Below are 6,000 nucleotides of genomic sequence, written 5' to 3' on the forward strand. Positions count from 1 at the left end.
AAGAAGATTCAATTTGAATTTTTCAGTAAATCTTAATAGAGGGTTTTATCAGACTAGTATTATAGAAGGGAAAATAAAGGATAGGTTAGAAGAAGGAGTTGTAAGTAGTTGTTAGTTAATTATTCACCATTATACTTTAAGAAATAAAGTTGTCAATTTTTACTTTAAATAGTTCTTGGCCTCTTGAATTTTCACAGTTTACTGCACAGGATAAATCTTTTCTGTGTTGCTGGTTTAAATTAAGCAGGAGGGTTTACCCTGTGTTGTAACAGACCATATTTAAGAACTCAGTGGAAAACCTAGACAAGGATGCCACTAATGTCACAGACTTCATTAGCAAGTGTGTTGAGGACTGTGTGCCAACGACGTCAATCCAGGACTTCCCCAACTAGAAACCTTGGATGAACCAGGAAAACCACTGTCTACTGAAGACCTGTTGTGTAGCATTCAACTTGTATGACCCAGATCTGTACAGAAAATCCAGATATGATCCCAAAACCATCAGGAATGCCAAAACAAAGTACTGGACTAAGTTAGAGTCCCAAACCAACCACACAGACACCCACTGCCTGTGGCAAGGCCTCAACAACATTATGGGAGACAAAATGAAGCAGAGCACAATAGTGGATAAAGACCCAACCTTCCCTGATGCAGTCAATGCTTGGTTTGATTAGAATGCCTGCGGCATGGTGACACCTGATCCAACACACCTGTTCCCTCAGTCATTGCTGCAGACATCATTCCTGGGAGTCAACACAAGGAAAGTAATGGGCCCGGATGGTGTCCCTGGCCAAGTAATCATATCCTGTGTGAACTGACTGGCGGAGGTATTCACTGACATCTTCAACTTCTCCCTCCTACAAGTCAAAGTCTCCACCTGTCTCAAGAAGACCATCATCATCCTAGTACCTAAGAAAGCAAATGCAATGTGCATTAATTGACTACCATCCAGTAGCTCTGACCTCAATAATGAAGGAAGTGATCTCAAAACTCCATGACCTTGGTCTTGGCTCTGCCCTCTGCAACTGGATCCTCCGTTTCCTGACCCATAAACTGCAGTCAGTGAGGATAGACAACAATACCTCCTCCACAATAACACTCAACACTGGAGCCCCCCAAGGATGCATTCTCAGCCCGCAACTGCACTCCCTGTACACCCACAACAGTGTAGCCAAATTCCGAAAGAATTCCATCTGCAAGTTTGCTGATGACACTACAATGGTAGGATGGATATCAAAAAACAATGAGTCAGAATACAGAAAGAAGTTAGAGGGCTTGGTGACATGGTGCAATGGTAACAATCTCTCAGTGTTGGCAAAACAAAAGCACTGATCATTGACTTCTGGAAGAAAGGAAGAAGACATGGGCCCCATCTATAACAACAGAGTGAAGGTTGAAAGTGTCAAGGTCCTAAAAGTAACGATAACTGCGAACCTCTAATGGAATTCCCACAAAGATGCAACGGTCAAGAAGGCACAACAACATCTCTTCTTCAGGTGGCTCAGGAAATTTCACATGTCCATAAGCAATCTCACCAACTTCTACAGATGCACCATTGAAAGCATTCTATCTGGGTGCATAACAGCCTGGTATGCCAGCTGCTCTGCCCAGGACCATAAGAAACTACAGAAGGTGGTATGCACAGCCCAGTCCATTCATGAATTCCATTTGCATGGCTCGCTGATGCAGAAAGGCTGCCAAAATCATCAAAGACCCACCGCACCACAGTAATGCTGTTCTACAACCTCTTCCATCAGGCAGGAGATACAAAAGTACCAAAAGGTTCAAGAACAGCTTCTTCCCTGCCATTATTAGACTGATGAATGGACTTTCTAACTTCAAATAATGTTGGCCTTGCTTTGTGCACCTCCTGTGCAGTGTAACCTGTATGCCTTGCTCTGTCTAAGCATCCTATGATCTATATATCCTTGATTGCTATGATCTGCCTGTACTGCTCACAAAACAAAACTTTTCACTGAATGTAGGTACACATGACGACAGTAAACCAAATCAACTTTAAAGGGATGTATAGGCTAGGTGGATTAGACTTGGTAAATGCAGGATAGATGTCAGGGCGGGATGCTCTTCAGAGGACTGGTGCAGACTTGATGGGCCAAAAGGCCTCTTTCTGCACTGCAGGGATTCCATTATCTTATATCATTTACCAAACAGGGGTTCAGTCCTGAATCATGTTTGGAGTTGCTGAAAGAAATTAACCTTAACAGCTAGTCATTTGAATCTTTCTACTATCTATAAACTTGTTTCTCTTTTCCCTCCGTACAGTTCATTGATTAAGAAAGTGAAAATCAATAACTCTAACTCTGATCAATGTGGGGTACTGCTGGTAAAGATTCTCCAACCAGATCTGCAACTATTGATATCAAGTTCTGTATATGGGAATGCAGTCAATTATTAATTCAGTACAATAATTTACAACTAATTCCACGCGGCTCTATCTTCTAGTATAACCTATTCTGTAGTAGAGGGTCAGTTAGCTTAGTTGACTGTAAGACTGGTTTGTGGCACCAATTCATGCAAGTCCTTGTGAGCTCCCTGCAGCAGATCTAATTCTAACTTTTCTTATAGCCATTCTACACTTACTAAACTTAAATTCTAAATCTGTAAAAATTGCTAATAATGTTATTTAATGTTGATCTTGTCTAGAGCAGCCCAATGCGATGTAACTTGTATGCTTGTAAGTTTTTCTTTCACCCTGTGATCTGATTGTCCTTGTTTACTGTGATCTACCCGTACTGCTCATAAGCAAAGCTTTTCACTGTACTTAGGTACATGTGACAATAAATAAATCAAATTAATGCAGAGAAACCCCAACAGTGTGTGTTTAATTCCTGCACTGACTGAAGTTACTATGAAGCACTTTCCTTCTCAATCTTTCTGCTTGCCTGCAGTGTGGTGATTGTTAGGTTAAACCACCAGCAGTCGTTTCTCTTTAATGAGAGACCAACCTTCCGGTCTGACAAGAATATGGTGATTTTACCTTTATTCTGAAATATGTTTCTGAAAGATATTTCAGATTTTAAATGTATAATTTCTACTGTGCTGCCCCAATGCATCAGCTCAGTAAGAATCAGCTTTATGTCCAGAAACCATGAGTATCTCTAATAATGTCTTCTCTGCTCAGTTCGTCATAGAGAACATCTGTTGTGATTCCTCTAGAATATTGCTTCCTGTTGAAGCCTAAATAATGGGATTTGTCTGGTTGTGACATGTAATCTGCCAAGGCACATTACTTCTACCTTTGGATGCAAATATGCAGATGCCAGTATTTTAGATATGAGATGACAGGTTTCAGTGAAGGAGTTATCGTTGTAAATTATGTTTAATGCCTGGATGATCCATTGCAAAATTCTATTCAGGATGAATTTGTCTTCTTTGTAAGTAAACATATATTTTGTATGAGACAAAACATTAAAGGCAAAGTAATTAAAAGCAAATTTTAGCCATTTTTGCAACTTTTCTTACATTTCTTTTTGACAGTATTAGGTGGCTTTGAGTCAATTCATGTAAATGTTTCCTACTGTTATCACTGCCACAAATGCATTCCCCAATGAAAATCCTTCCTGTCTGAATGATTTGAAAGAAGAGGTGTTACAGAAAGCAGCAGGCTGCAGGAATGCTGCTTTGAGTTTAACCTTGGGCCCTGCACACATTTCATCTACAAAGGTGAAATAATTTGTTTATACAGACCATGCATGCACTTACGGACTTTTCTAAACAAAGGGAAGTGGTCCCTACAATTAGAATCCTAGAAATTCATTGCACAGAAGAAGTTTACTTGGACTAATGTGTGCTCTCGCCGAAAAACGAACTTTTCAATCTAATTTACTGCTCTTGTTCCACAGCCCTGTAGCACTTCAAGTATATATATCCAGGTCCTTCTTAAAATTTAATAAGGCTTTCTGACTCTACCACCCTTTCAGACAGTGAGTGCCAGAGCTTCAGCTCCCTTTCTACAAATACATTTCCTTTCATCTTTCTGAACAACTTTAAGTCTAGATGCCTTGATTACTAACTTCCCTGCTAAGGCAAATAGTTCCTTCCATTGTATTTAGGCTACTCATAATTTTATACTGCTCAATTAAAATGCCACCACCCTCATTTATTTCATATAAAATTATCTCCGCCTATACAATCTTTCTTTGTGTAACATATTTTGGTCCTGGCAATATCCAAAATATCTTAATATTCCTCCAGTTGATCACATCCTACCAAACATTTAGTGACCAAAGTTATATGCACATATCTACTTAAGGCCTAGCTAGTCTTTTTTTACAGTTCTTGCATTACCTCCTGCTCTTATGTTTTATGCCTCAGCTGAAGGAAAGCATCCCATGTACCGCTTAACTTTTTCATGCAGAGGTGATGCGTGCATGGAATGAGCTGTCAGAGGAAGTGGTGGAGGCTGGTACAATTAAAACATTTAAAAGGCATCTCGATGGGCACCTTGAATAGGAAGAATTTAGGGGGATATGGGCCAAATGCTGGAAAATAGGACTAGATTTATTTAGGATATCTGGTCGGCATGGACAAGTTGGATTAAAGGGTTTGTTTCTGTGCTGTACATCTCTATGACTTTATTCGTTCAGCTGGAATCTGTAGACATATTCTCATGAACCTTCTGTTCCTCAAATTCCCAGGACCTTTTCATTTATATTACATTCCTTTACCTTGTTTCCCCTTCCCAAATGTATTAACTCTTACTTCTAAGGATTAAAATCCACCTGTCACTTTTGACCAACTCACCAATCTATTGATATATTCCTGCACTATCAACTACACTGTCAATTTTTGTGTATTTACAAAGGGCTGAATCATGTCCCCTATATTAAAGTTTGAGCCATTGATATATGCAACAACGTAAGAGCCCTGTACCCCATTAAGAACAAAGAAAATTTACAGTCCAGGAACAGGCCCTTCAGCCCATCAAGCCTGAGCCAATCCAAATCCACTGTCTAAACCTGTTGCCCAATTCCTAAGCATCTGTATCCCTCTGCTCCCCACCTACTCATGCATCTATCCAGACACATCTTAAATGAATCCACCGTGCCTGCCTCTACCACCTCTGCTGGAAACGCGTCCCAGACATCCATCACCCTCTGTGTGAAGTACTTGCTGTGTGTATTCCTCTTAAACTTTCCATTCTCACCTTGAAACTGTGACCTCTCATTATTGAATCCTTCACCCTGGGAAAAAGCTTGTCTCTATCCACCCTGTCTATAGCCTTCATGATTTTGTAAACCTCAGTCAGGTCCCCTCCCCAATGTTCTTTTACCTTGCAGTCTCAAGATTCTCCATTGGCCCTTATCTGCCTATCACTGAACTAATTTGGCATCCAGCCTGTCACTTTCCCTCGGATTCCCACGAGCTTTGACCTTCCTGACCAGTCTGCCAAGGGACTGTGCCAAGAGCCTTGCTAAACCCACAAAAATCTGAATGCCTGACTAATTGTAACAAGCAGTGCTTCTTTAGTAGCTCCCACTCAAGGTATGTCATACTTTCAATAGCAGTGCTTAAAAATGTGCACGTTAGTTTGACCAAGAGCCAGCAATAACATCAGAAAATGCTGGAAATACTCAGCATGTCTGACAGCATTACTGCCTCACCATGTAATTATAATTCTATTGTGACATTACCTTTCCAGTGTTTTGATTCCTTTAAATTTGACTTGTACACAATTTTGAATTCCCACACTTATAATACTGCTTATATCTGCATCATTGACTATGATAGTTAGCTGGCCTTAAAATTGAATGTCAAGGATCTTCTTCCATTTGAAGTATAAAGCAAAGATCTGCCTTAGTGTTGGAAGTTGATAATAACAAAATTCTGGATAGACACAGGAGGGCAGTTAGCCTCTGGTGTCTGTTTCTGCTACTGACCATTTTATTTTATAGAATTGATAAGCCTGCCAACCTTTTATATTCTGTTTTGAAGAAAAGCTGACACCATTTTTGTTAATGGCTTTTCCACAGAGGCTAA

This window comes from Chiloscyllium punctatum, chromosome 1 (genome assembly GCF_047496795.1).
Source record: "Chiloscyllium punctatum isolate Juve2018m chromosome 1, sChiPun1.3, whole genome shotgun sequence".
Taxonomy (NCBI): domain Eukaryota; kingdom Metazoa; phylum Chordata; class Chondrichthyes; order Orectolobiformes; family Hemiscylliidae; genus Chiloscyllium; species Chiloscyllium punctatum.